The sequence below is a fragment of the Apaloderma vittatum genome, unplaced genomic scaffold (genome assembly GCF_000703405.1).
Source record: "Apaloderma vittatum isolate BGI_N311 unplaced genomic scaffold, ASM70340v1 scaffold39949, whole genome shotgun sequence".
Taxonomy (NCBI): Eukaryota; Metazoa; Chordata; class Aves; order Trogoniformes; family Trogonidae; genus Apaloderma; species Apaloderma vittatum.
This window is the reverse complement of record NW_009737670.1, coordinates 1,078-15,469: the sequence shown is the minus strand read 5'-3', so window position 1 is coordinate 15,469 and position 14,392 is coordinate 1,078.

The following is a 14,392-nucleotide window of genomic DNA, read 5'->3' as shown; positions in this document are numbered from 1 at the left end:
TTCAGCAGAGCATAAGTCTTGGGCCTGCAGTGCAAGAAACACATTCATTATTAAACCCTTCTGATAGGTATTTAAGACTGAAAGAGAAGCCAGACTTAGGGTGAGAAACAGGACAGATTTTTTTTTTTTAAACACACATGACAATGTTCTAAAAGGAGGTCTTATCTAATGCAACTTTGGGGTTTTTTTCGTTTTTTTTTTTGTGGGATAGATATTTCAGTATCTGGGTACATTTAGCAATTTCTGTCCTGCGTGAACTTTGGGTCTAACACTCAAAGCCTGAGCGTGCGTAGCTCTTGGTGAAGTTCTTCATGTTTTGACGCAGGGGAGTTTGAAGGTGGGGAGCTCTGTTTTGGGGTCAGACATGCTTTTTCCAGTATTCTTACAGAAGAATGCAAAAAATTACACCTAAGCTCAACTCAAGCACATGAGTAACACCAGGGGATTACTCAACGTCTGATTTCAAGACTTTGAATCATCAAGACCTCAATTAACACAGTGGTAACTTTAAAATGTCACAGCACCAACCACTGCTGTGCCACACAATGCTGTTCTTTCCTTATCCCTTTAAGAATAGGTTGGCTCATTCACATTGCAAATAAAGAAATATCTTTAGAACCAAATCTGCAAACAGCCAAGTCATTAAACAACTGACTCCAATTCACATGAGCAATGTTACTTGCCTGAATAGTAAAAGCAAAACCAGAGGCTTAGTGAATGACCCATCATAATCTTAGGGTGACAATATTGACATCAATGGAGTGGTTTGCAAGTTCAAATAAAATATAAATGAAGACGTTTGTGTGTACGTGTCCAGCCAAATGGGAGTATGGATATTAATTCCTAACAAAGATAGTGAAACATTTTTACCCAATAGAGTATAGAGCAACTATTATACTACTTTGAAGCACATAATGGGTAGGTCTCCCTTTATATCTCTACCCAGCTCTAAATGAGATAAGAGCCTTTGATGTCTTTTGGACAGTTGGTTGACAAATAATGAAGCTGCAAGAGTTTGAAAATCCTGTGCAGTGCATGTGCAGTCCACTGGCTCCAGACGTACATCTACAATCTGGAGTTGTGCAGCCTGAAGTAAACACAGCTGTGTTTATCTGAATGTGTGATCCCATGTACATGGTAGAAAGTTCAAATAAATGCACTCAGCGCGACGATGCCGTAAATGCAGCGCGCGCATTTGTCAGATGTGTGATGATGCAATTGCGTAAATAAACAGGCTGAGCTGTTTGTTTGACTCCCTGAGCTACAGAGACATAAAAATATATGTACATTAAGCCAATAAAACAAAATCCAAAACAGCTATAAGGTCTTAATTGAACCTTAACCGAAAATTCACTTTTTGTTCTTATGCCCAGAATAAACAAGTTCTGTGTGCTGGTATTAAGCTTATGGTGTAAATTTTAGACAACACTAGAGTAATACAATACATAACCATCAGTCTTAGTTTTAGTGTACTGATACTCGTTTTTGCTAAGATGGCCCACTGTTTAAGACCAGTTCTAGAAGTTATAGCACACCCCCAATATTCCACCTCATGAACCAAAGAGATAGCTCTATTTTACCGCTAAAATATTTTAATTTAGGACGTGTTCTGCTCAGTATTCAAAAGAACCAAAAGTCTAGAGGCATAAGTTTCTGATAAGCTGAAGAATATGTGAAGGAAAGAGAAAGACTGAATGAATGTAGATGCTATCAAAGCTGTTGTCCTACTCAGAGTTAACACTGGCTCAGCATTTCACTATAAACTCATTCAGAACATCAAGTTACTGGAAAAAAACCTCCACTTGAGAAATATGCAATAGTTACTGATGAGTCAGAAGTTGGAAGTAGTGACACCACTACAACACTATTAAAAAGTCCTACTTTTCAATACTGTCTGACTGCTCTGCAACCCAAAATAACACCACTGCAGAAGCGTTGTAAAGGTTTTTTATTTGTCTTAAGCATATTCACTTGGAAAGCATGAGCTGTACAAATGGGCTTGGGAATGGTTACTGTAGAATTAGACCATCAAACTTCTTGACTTATGTGCTTTAAAATCTTGCCCAAAAGATGGCACTAACATTGTTTTCAGTAACATATATTTGATATAGATTTAATTCTTCCCCCAAGTGAAAGTGTCTTCAAAATGTTCACAAATATATGTTGGAAGAATGTGCTTAATATGCACTACTGTGCCAGCTAGCAATTGCTATATAGAAATTAAGCTTCCTTCACTTTAGGATCATCAGACACTGCATGCAGAAACTACTGTTGGACCAGTAGATGCATCTGTCATAGTACAGAGACACTGAGCTATGAAACTTTCATCCCAACCAGGAGTATTTAAATCTATGTAATATGCCATACAATATACCAGAATGGTATCATACATTTAAATCATGCACTATTAAATCTCTTGAAAAGTATGCTAAGACTAGATCAACTTCATTGAACAATTTATATCCAATTTAAAATATTCAAAGAAGTATTACGCTGTTCAATTTTATTATCAGTAATTTATTTCAAGTTTTAAAATATTTAAATTACATGCTGTATAAGGAATGGCAAGTAGTTTGCATGTCTCCTGAAGCAGTGGAAGCGCCTATTTACAATACTTTCACAGTTTATGTTAGCATGTTTATTTTGAGCATGCATGAAGACCACCTTTTCACTAGCCAGATCATGAAGAAGGTGGGTCCCAAAAAAGCTAAAAATTTGCTCTGGATCTGGCAAGAATGGAGCATTTGACAAGTGGAGGACTCAGGTGAGGCTACTATATTCTATGAAGAGTCAGGCCTGGCTTTCAGTATTGTGAGCTGCTTCTGAACATCTGGTGATTTTTGTTTTGATAAAGCTGAACACTAGATAAAACCAGAGCACATGACATAAGAAAATGAGACAAATGGGTCAGTGTGATAGGTATGACCAAACCATTGTTAAGCCTTTTGCAAGCGCTGTAATGATGGTTAGATTTGAGGGGCAAAGCAGAGAAAGTTTGAAGGGAGAGCTTGGAAACTGAATATAAAGGTTAAGTCACACGAAAGTGAGAAGTAAAGAAGGACAACATCATGGTAGATGTCTTGAAATAGAAGTCCAGCAGCTCATGTTGTATGCAGACAACACGAGGGATGTTATGGGATCCTAGAGAGAGCAGCTACGGGTTGAAGCTGTGCTAGAAAGTGGCAGGAGAGGAGGTAGATGGAGAGGGATGTGCTGGGATGGGAATGCCACCCGTGTCAGAGAAGCCGAAGGAAGATGGAGCAGAGCAGGGAAAGGGGTACGTGAACTGGAGACACAGCAGAGAAGTGGGGAAGTCACGGTGTGGAGACACGTCAGAAGCAAAGAAATAGCTAGGAGCGGTGCAAGGGTACCGGAGAAGGAAGCGAGGAGGGCTCATATGGACTGGGCTTGTCTTTGTGGGATCCAGGCAGCAGCTCTAATCCGGGAATGTGTCCTTGCTTGCATTGAATTTAGCCTCAGAATGAGGAAAAGAGGGAGAGTGAATCACACTGAGGTGATGTATATATAGCTTTTCACTCTAAAAAGGTGCACCATAGCTGAGAAGGGTGAGGAATTGCAGGAGCTGCCCCAAAGCACATTTAATACTCAACACCACTTCCTTTCAAAGTCGAAGCAATTTATGTGCCCTTCTACTGACAGGCTGGTTCCTGTTCTTACCTCTGCAATCAGAGTGGTTCCAAAGAATTTTTATCAATATGGTGATGGGCGCTTTACATGTATAAAGATGTATTTATCTATGGCCCTTCTGCTAACAAACCCCTCCTGAAATCAGTTAGTTAAAGAAACGTGAGGAAAAGGAAAGTAAGCTTCTCAGGGAAGACAAGACCTAGCCACCCACTTTTACTTTTTGTTTTAGTTTCCCAGAGACAGAATCAGGTTTCCTTTTAGACATGTATTTTTGTTGTTGCATCTGGAGCAAGCCAACCTTTACACCCCCTGTCCTTAAACTTTATTTTTCTTCGTGGGAGGAATTAGTCAGGGAGAAAAGAGAAGTGAGGACCGATGGCTGCACCGCAATATAGTAACAGGCATCACAACGAAATCGGGGAATTTACAAAAGTGAAAAATTAGATACAGCTACTGAGGCCAGCAACCACAGGTGGGTTCTCTCGTATTAACATAAAACCCCTCAGCAAAGAGGAATCAGAAGAGCATGGTACCAATTATTGTAAGCTGCCATCGCCACTCCCGTCGAGGCTCTGTTCAGTCCCCAAGCAAAATCTCACACATCGTAGAAGGGCCTGAAAACCCCCAGACCATTGCTGGGAAACTCCCCACAACAATATCCCTGCATGCAGCAGGTTTTTTTTTTTTTGTGCTGCAACACAGCAGAACATCTAAATGCAACCCATTGCTTTTATACAAAAGTGGAGGTGCTCATCTGGTTACAAGCCCAGCAAGCCATCGTGCAGGAGCACACCTGGGAAAAAGAAAAATCTCCTACAATAGGTGCTGGACCAGAACAGGACTCCGCTGTCCCTTCCACCGCCTCGCTTAATGAATTTTTCAAAAACCGAAGGGAACTGCCATCCTAACAACAGGAACTGGACAATTTGTAGTAGGTGCTACGCATGGTAGTGCTAGTAGCAGCAGGAGTGCCATGAATATGGAAGTGAGGAGCTAACAGGAGGAAGAGACATTTGGAGCGAAGTATCTTGCTCAGCTTCTCATAACAAAAACTAGTTTTAAAATCTTCAGCAGTGAAGCAAATGGGTAGGGTGTCACCAGTTCAGCTGAAAACTCACTTGCACCTTATGGTCACCATCTGTGGTGTGGAACGTTTTCAACCTTGACAAAGCAGATTTGTCCGAGGATATTTCCTCTCTTTGAAATAAGAGAATTAGCTGTGGTAAAACCGGAACCCGTGTTGGCACATCTACACTCAGGCGATCTCTGGGAAAAAAAAAAAAATTAAAAAAAATATCATTGCAACAAGCGTCTGGTTGCCAACCTGTAAAAAATAACACCCCACCACCCTTGGCCAGCTCCAGCTGTGTCAGTGCTGAGCAACACCAAAGGGCACCGTCTCTTCCTCCTTCTTTTTAAAATACGAAGTGCCTTTTTAAAAGCCCATGAGAAGTAAGGCATCTGCAGCAGGTGGTCACATCTGTGCCCATCTCTCTCCACCCTCAACAATTTGCTCCTGAGAGCTCTTGGTAAGGAAAAGGATGGAGACCCTGGGTGTGAAAGAAGGATGAGGATGCGTGGTAGAGGACAAGGGCAGTCACTCCCACTCACATCGCGAGGAGGAACAGAAGAAGAACTTAAAGCCCATGAGCTGTTCATTCTCTTTCTTGCTCTATCTCAGTGTAACCACTGTGGGAGAATTCCCCCAGAGCCTCACTAGCTGACAAGCACAAAAATCAACATATGTTTCAGATATGTATGCGCAGCCATGCTCTCTAGCACTGTTGAGATGGAAAAGACCACAGAAATATAAAACATAGATGGTTTCCTTTTGATTTGCCCTTCATTTGAGAATTCTCCATTGGCTGCATTTGCATTCATAATACTGCCGCATTTGTGTATTTTTCAAAGAACTGAGTCATTAATCCAAATGATGACTCCAGCTCTGGACAGAGCCTTTCATTTCAACTCATTTAACATTTTAATAATTCCTTAAGTATTGTAAGGTTCCTGTGTCAAACTGGAGAGGAACACTAGAAACCTGCAGCTCCTCTCCGCTACTGCTAGGATTTTCCATCGTGGTTTTGGGCAACTCAATGAATCCCTCTGGGCTTCAGTCCCCTCAGCATGCAAAACCAGGATCAACTGATCAAAGGTACATCGTGAGGATAAATATGTGCATGCAACTGCAGATCAGTTTTTAGGGGGGAGGCAGGAAATACTTGCCTAAATAAGTAGATCCAGTAGGGCTAGTAGAAACAGTAGGGCTGTTTCTGAAGAGATACTGACACTCTGCTTTCCCCAAACACCACCCTTAATGTCAAAGAAATGTTAAAGCTCTGACTTTTGAGGAAGTAGTTACTCCCACGGTTAAACACGGTTAAAATTTTTAATCTGTTCTACCCAGTTTTAATCTGGGTTGGTTTTGTCTTTCCTCATTTTCAAATTTTCCTTCTTCCCTCAAATTCTCCCTTTTCCTGCCCATAAAGAGCTGGAATCCTGGTGAGCTACACTTCAGCAGCGACAAGTAGCATTGTCCAGCTAATTCGAATTCAGATAACAGAGAGAAACGTAACCACTTCGCTTCCACTTCTGGTAGGCAATGCCACACGCTCCAGTGACACAGGAAGCGCTGCGACGCGAATTAAGCATCACGAGCTGGAGGCAACCAGTAGAGACATGGGATGGCAATTGTCTGCCTGCAGAAACCACAAGAAAGGGCCGAGCTCTCACCATCAAGAGCTTCGGATGCAAGCCTGGCCTTTAAAACGTGTGACAGTGACTCAGAAGGAGGAACGCAAGAAAATCTGCCGAAAGAGCAGTTTGTCAACGATGTGGGATTTGTTTCTTCAACAGCTATAACCTCAGTTTCCTGATTCAGCAACTTTGATGCCTACAAATTAAAGAAATAAAGTGAAATGGCGACGTGTTTGCATGGCATGGGGGTAAAACAGAGTCTAAAAGGAAAAGCACTTTGCTGGTCAGGCACGATATTGTAATCATAAAATCACAGAATGGCCTAGGCTGGAAGGGACCTTGGAGATCATTTAATCCAACCTCCCTATCATGGGCAGGGATGTCTCTCAGCCAGATCAGGCAACACATGGGGACTGTGTCACTATCAAAGTGAGGAGAACCTTTGCATGATCATTAAGTTTATTAAAACCTGAGTAAAATTCAAACACGGGTGAAGTATTGGCCCCATTGATACTGGGGTGATACTTCCAACCTCTCACCAAGTGTTTCTAAAGCACCCAAAGCTCAGCACTGGGGCTGAAAAGCAAAAGCAAAATAGAACAGATAAATAATAAATTAAATAACATAAGTTAAAGCCTCCTGGAAATGAAAACTGATTAGCCAGATTTCACAGAGGGTTTCAATTAAGTCTGTTTCTCATTTTTGTTTATCTATATTTAATACTGATAAATAATGTTATTTCATTACAAGTCTCTGAAGGGTGTTTCTAGCCTTTCTTAAAGGGATAGACAGGCTTAAAAAAATCATCACCTATGGATTCTGGGCTGGTAAAATGGAAAAGAGCACACTTGCTTTTCCCCACTAATGATGTTTTTGTGTTTTCTTGCGTTGTTTCTCCTCTGACTTTGCAGCTACTAGAAACGGAGCTCTGCTAAGAATTCCCATTCTCTCCTCATGTCGAAAACCTGGAAATTGCTTACTGCTGACCTTAAATGCTGTGCTTCAGGATTCATTTATTCACCCTCAAAAATAAGAGTGGGAAGGCAAAAGAGGACCAGTTCAATAGCTTCTCACCCCACATGGCCCCTGAGACCTGCGGGTGGGCAAGGAGGGGTTTCAGCCCTGCCCAGTGGTTTCACTCCAACCTTACGTGTGTTTACATCTGACCCCATCAAACGGTTTTATTTACGGAGGAAGGATGTCAATATCAAATTGTCACTTTGTGTGCAATTAGGAGACAGTGACCAGCCCTAGCAAGCCTTTATCCACCACATGATGACCCTGACGCTACCTGTCCTGGCACAGCAAGAGGCAGAGAACTCCCTGGTTTCAGCTGCTGGGGATCACCACCACACCCTGGGGGTGGGCAGGTGAAAAGCTCCCCTGCACATCTGTTCTTTAATTAATGCATAAGGTTAACTAATTAAAATGTGTAAGGTGAAAAGGAGCAGCGCGTTAATGGGCATTTGCCTTAGAGCTTTAGACACAACGGCAGCACGTGGGCGAGGGTGCTTTGCACAGGTCATCCTCCTGCTCCTGGACGGTGGTTTGACAGCCACATACCACAACTTCAATAATGCAGAAAACAGCATTGCATTTCCCAGAACTGCTTAACAGTGCTTAATTGTGCTAATTTAACCCAGGTGGTCTCCACAGCAGCCTTTGCCTTAGGCCTGTGAAAAGCAGGGAGGAAGAAGAAGTGAATCTGCTACATTTGTGCATGGGAAGAGTTGAGAAAACCCAGTTGAGACATGCAGAAAGGACATGCAGCAGTTGCATGCTTTGTGCCAGCTCCTGCAGCGTAAAGGGAAGGTCTCGGTGCAGGCAGCCTTTCAGGAAAGCTGTCACACCTGCCTGTGGTGTGGCACTAATCAGAGCATGGGTGGGGGACCCTGGGAGCTGATGAAGGAATTAAAAGGACCTGTGGAGGGTGGGGTTGGAGGGGAGATGTGGGGTGTTTTGTTGTGGGTTTGTTTGGGGGGTTTTTTGTTTGTTTGTTTGTTTGCTTGTTTGTTTTTTATGAAGGTTACAGTCTATTTGTCTCTGGAAAACAGTGTGTGTTTCATAGGCAATGCTCTCAGTGGTGGTTTGAGGACTACACTGCTGTCAGCTGCAGAGACTTTTTCGCTCACAGGATTTTGAGATAGAAAGGACCAGGTTCCTTTTTAACTTCTGGAGTCCAGGTAGCTATCTGCTGTGTAATATAGTTCTACTCCAATCACCAGCATACCGGTGAGATGCTTCTTCTCAGCAACTGTGCACTAAAGTGGAGAGGTATGAGTGCTATGCCAGAGGTATTTTATCTGCATACGTGTATAAGAGCAAAGCTGGGTGGCTTTCAGGAGGGATGCATCGCTAGGAGCTGTATGGTGGTGCCAGGTTTTGTCAGACCTGCTGCTGCAACCCTGAGTTATCAGCTGGAAATCATGGCGGTGAATTAGGGATGACCTTGTCAGTCTAAATGGAGCCACTTTTTCTGCCCCCAGATTTTATCCAATTGTCTATTTGTTCAGCAACCTGAGCAGAGCAGTGTCTCCAGTCTGAAAGACTAAGGCTGTCTGTGAGTAGATGGGCATGTTCCCAGATTTCTGTCTCCAGCTCTCAGCGACCTGCCTGAGACTCGCAGTGCTCAGAATGCTGAAGGAGGGTGCTCAAAAAAATGACATGGCAAAAGCAGCTGGAAAGTATTTCTTTTTTTAATTTTATTTTTCACTTGCATTTCTCAGCCTGAAACAGAGGTTTGAATCTAGTGATGTGCAGAAAGAAAGGGTGTTGAGTGTCTGTTCTTTCTCTGCCCTACTTCTCCAGCAAGTAGGACATCTGGGATTTATGGTCATCTTAGTCTCAAGCCTCAATCTCTTACTTTCAGTGGGCATCCCCAGCCTTCAGAGCACAGGCTGAGCTCCCAGCCAGCCTCTGTGTGCTTTGCAATAGGGCAAAAAAAATCCATGTGACCGGGGAAGAGAAAAGCAAAAGGAAATAAGGCTTTGTAATTCAGTGCTGAGAGAACTCACCAGGACAGGGGGACCCTGTGCTGCGATTCCTGCTACCTTCAAAGCAACGTCTTTCTGGCTACTAAAAATGTGACTGTCTTCGGAGGAGTTAACTGAAATTTTCCCTGGTCCTATGGGACTGCATTCACAACCATGCTCCCTTACTGGTTTCCTGTGCCATTATGGTTACAGGCATCGCTATCCGCGCTCAGGTCCAGAATAGACGGAAAACTGACTAAAGAAAATTAAGCTCCACCTTGATGTCCCACTTTTCTCAGGCTATGTTTTTGCAACTTTGTAGCAGATGGTATGTCTTAGGTATATCACTTTGGAGATGCCAAGTGATGTACTATCTATCAGTGTTTTTATTTAATGAGGAGGGAAATTTTTGACTCCTACTTACACTTGGGAAGCTGCAACATGGAAACAGGTGCGATGCTATTTCATACTGCTGTATCATCTACCCAGAGCTCTTAATAGCTACTTTTAATCTGGACACTGAAGGAACTATTAATCAGGGAAACATATCCAGGTGCCTAATACAAAAGTGTAGAGACTATAATGGCATATTATAGCATCTTAATTTTCTTCAGAGACTGCAATTAGCAGACTATTGTTCTGCACTATGTTGGTTTTTTTCTTTTTTCCTCTGACAAAAATAAAGGTTGCAAATATAGGGCAGCTGAGTCATGGTAGGAGTTGTATGGGATTCCAGCCCAAAGCGCTTTACGTGTGTGTCTAGTCAATACATTTCAAAGGAGCCATTTTACTTAAAAGCTGAGGCCTCTAAAGTGAAACATGGAAAATATTAAAGGGCTCTGTGGCACTCAGTGACAGCTTTGCTTTTCATTGCAGTAGGACAAATATCTGCATTTAATACTGTGTGGTATTACAGTTCAAGAAAAGAAATGAAGCAAAGTGCAACTGAGGGAGGAGGGGAAAAATATAAGCGACTGGGGTGCAACTGCCAATCTTAAAATAGGATATGGGTGATGATATTGCACACAACTGCTCATAGAAAATGTCACATTATTTTGCCATTTACATATAGCCAAGTTCTTAGATTTATATCTCAGCTTCAACGTGGCAGAGTATACCTGTGCATTAGATCATGGATATCATATTTTTGTTGGGCTTTCACTGCTGAATAAATGTAATCCAGTCCTCCTGCTTGGTGGGATCACAAAGGAGGGTGATCACATTGGTGCAAGCTAACTTTATTTCCCTTACCACAATGAGATCCATTTTTTGGAGAACTCGCACTTGCACCATTACATAGGAAAATACCAGTGAAACAAATTTCTTCCGTACAGGGACTTAGTTACCAAGTCAACTGAAATTTATGAAGGCTAATTGAAGATTAAATACTTCTCTTGGGTGTCCTACATCTGAACAAAGAGGTGGGAATGTTTCCCCCAAAGGAGCCTGGGTGAGGTTCAGGCATGCCCTTCTGATGAAGCTGATGCTGGTACTGATCTCATTGGGCCTCTACAAAGAACAAATGAGCAAAGCCTTTGCAGTGGATACTTTCATTGGAAAAATGTAGCAGAAAAGGCAGAAAATGTAAAGAAAAGGGACCAACAGGAAAACACTGAAAAATATTCATCATTCGAAAGTGCTATGTAAAGAGATTGTGTAGCTGATGACCTTAAAAAAAAAACAACAAAAAAATACCCTGGCACCAAAGTAAATCACACTGTTAGCATCACTGAATATACCTTCCATTTCCTCTCCACAAAGCAGAGGTACAAGCCACTTGGAAGTAAACCAAAACCATTAGCCTCTCTTGTGCTGACATGTGTGGAAAACCCCCTTCTGCTGCCCTAGTCCTCACACAGGGGCTGTTGCCATCGTGTCCTCGTGAGAGAGATGAAGAAGAAGCAGTTGACCCCATCCAGCCTCCTTGCAGCTCGCTTGCAGCCCCACGGGATGCCCAACCATTTGGCGCAGCACATGGGGAGGGATGTGGCAGATTCTCGGGCTCGTCACTGCCCGTGTCCATACCTCAGCCCCGTGCCTTTCAACATTCAGAACCGTACTAATGGGTTTATTTTAGTCGCTAAAATAGATTGTTCTTCGCTTGCTTCCTTACATTTCTAAATGTGGGTAAGAAATGAATGAAGGAGGAAATGGGACTTATCTGAGGCTATGCCTCTCATTTCCCTTTCCTTAAAAAAAAAAAAACAAGCAAAAAAAACAAACAGAAAACAAGCTCAACATAAAAATCAGTAACTGTGTTGATGTGATGGAGGCTTTTCTGTGAAGGACTCGGATCAGCTAGCGCACAACCCACTGCATCACTGGGAAAGCTGGCACCATCGCTCTGCTCTCGCCTCGGCTTGATGCAGGAGGGGGACGGCAGCGACCCAGGCAGCCCGCAGAGCCACGCTCTCTTCTTGGAAACACGGAAAGGTGATTATGGATAAGCTGTTGGATTGTGGCCGGAATCAGAAGATCTCAGAGACACTTAAAGAGGTTTAACAAGCTGAATGTCATCGGTTCTCTGCACCCTGGGGTGGGGAACTAGTGCTCCGTACTTTTCCGGGTGCTTGCAGAGAGACATGGTTTAGATTCAGGGAATATTAGATACTTGGTGTTGTGTTTTAAATTAATTCTTTGACCTATACCTTCATCTGCTATGGTACAAATGAACATTACAGGCTGAACATTAGATATTTATGTTCATTTAACAATCTGTAATAAGCTATCAGGGCTGATTTTGACATGTACATTCAGGTTATTGCTTTTTTATCAATATCACGGTACATTTGTCAGCAAAGAATAATAATTGTATTGCTATGTATATAACCGATCTTGTTGTGTGACATTCTCTACACTGTGCACAAATTGAATACATTTCATCTTAAATATGAGGCTATTAATTAAAATCAGAGAGAAACAGAGAATTTCAAACTGCCAACTATGGAGCATCTCTGAGCAGCATCTCCTCCAGTATCATTTTCTCTGGTAAATAACTCGGAGTCTCACGTGGTCACCTACTCGTCTATTTATTTATTTGTTATAGGATGCCAGAGGAAATGTGAGGTCAAAGGTCTGAAATTAAGGGCACAAGAGTAGGACAAAAAGGGCTGACAAGGCTGCTGTAAAAGCACGAGAGCATATTTCTGTATTACAGGAGGCAGCAAGCAGCATCTGCTGCAGTTACGGCAGCAAGAGTAGCTTTCGTTCCATTCCTTGTTTTTCACACCCCGATAGCTTAGACAAATGCACTGCATATGTGGACACAGGTAGTCATCTGCACATTTCAGAAGTGTCCAGCCAACTCTGACTTTTAATTACTTCTAACTTCTATATTAATTTCCTTCCAACCTGGCGGCATTTTTTTTTTTTAAACAGCCGATGTTGACCTAAATATGAGGCCAGGCTTCAACAAAAAGTAAGTTTCAGGCAAGAGATTCTTTTCAAATGAGAAATCTTAACTTAGATGTACTAGAAACATGGAATTTTTTGCACAAGGAAGAGAGGACTTAAATAAACCAGTAACAGCACTGAAGGTCTGGGAAGGATTTCTCTGCCATATTTTAATGGAGATCATGAGAGAGAATGAATCAGACCTTACTTGAGAACTGATTGCCCATTTTCCCAGTGTGATGATGGTTAACATTCAGATGCTCTGCTGTTTAGGTTATGGAAGCACTGGAATGTGTTTCTCTTAATCAACTGACCAAAGTGTAATGAAGCTGCAGGAAAAAGTCAGTGGGAGAAGTAACAATAATTGATGTTTTCTGGCATAGTATAAAGAAGAGAAAAGGCAACTATACCTTACACTAAAGAAAAAGCCGTTGCTCAGGAGTTCTACGGCGTATACAACCTCTATGCTCTGCATAAGATAAGGCAAACTGAACTGTGGTAAGCGCAAGACCAAGCAGAACAGTATGACAGGCCAAGTACTAGAGAACCTCTAGCCTTGCAATCAGCCGAGGGCCTAGATTTGATATTACAGTTAAAAGTAAAGATATCTTTAATACCAGTATTAAAGATATATATATATATATTACCAGTATAAAGATATCTAAATTATATATAAAGATATACATAATACTAGTATTAAGACCAGAGGCAGGGCACAAAAATTGGTATGGAAACAAGTGCGAGTCACCTTAACAAACTTATCAGGATTTTCCTTTAGAAACAGATGTGTGAATATATTCCTGAAACTTCACCAGTTCTGACAACAAGCAATAAGGCAAAAAGGGATAGGGAGAGCCAGACCAGCGTTCAGAGAGGATATTCTTCTGTTGGATGTAACTGAAACATAAGACTTTGAAGTTAGATACTTCTTTCCTATTTTTGTAAACATCAAGGTATTTTCTGCTATAAACATAATATTTCTTTTCCCCTTCATAGCTTTCCTCGTTTGAGATGTAAACTCACATTTTGCAAAATTTCCTTATTGCCACAGAAGGGTGCTAAGGGAAAATGGTTGGCTTTGCTCAGCTTTGAGCATCTAGATTGAGCCACGTTTATTAATTTCAGCGGCACCTCTTGTTATCGGAATCGCCCACCTCTACTTCTGACACCACCTGTCAGAATGGTTATGTGACATTAGCCCAAACCATTGCAGGCAGGATCCTGCTGATTCCTACTGCAACAAGTTTTCCACTTCCTAATAACAGTACCAACTAGACAGCAGTTGGGAGTAGCTATAGCTAGAGAGGCAGATTTCTCTGCATTTTCATTCCCAGGCACAGATGGAGAGAAGAGGAGGCCTGGTTTAGTTTTTAAACATGACAGCGTAGCTAGAAGTTGCTTTTTCAGCTTAAACTGGCTGTATCCCCTCAACATATTCTGCAAATTGATGTCGCCACGCTTCCACATTACTCGGCAGTATATCCTGTGCTAATAACATAATAACTTACAAAACGCTCTCTGGTTTATTATGCAAAAGAGGAGCATAATCTAGGAAAAATCTTTTTCCACTAACTTCACAAATAGCCACGTGTAATTTTCTTTTTCTTTTTCTTTTTTTTCTTCCAGAAGTGACTCAAAAGATCACCTGCTTAATCCACTGGCTGGTACAAAACAGCTGCCGT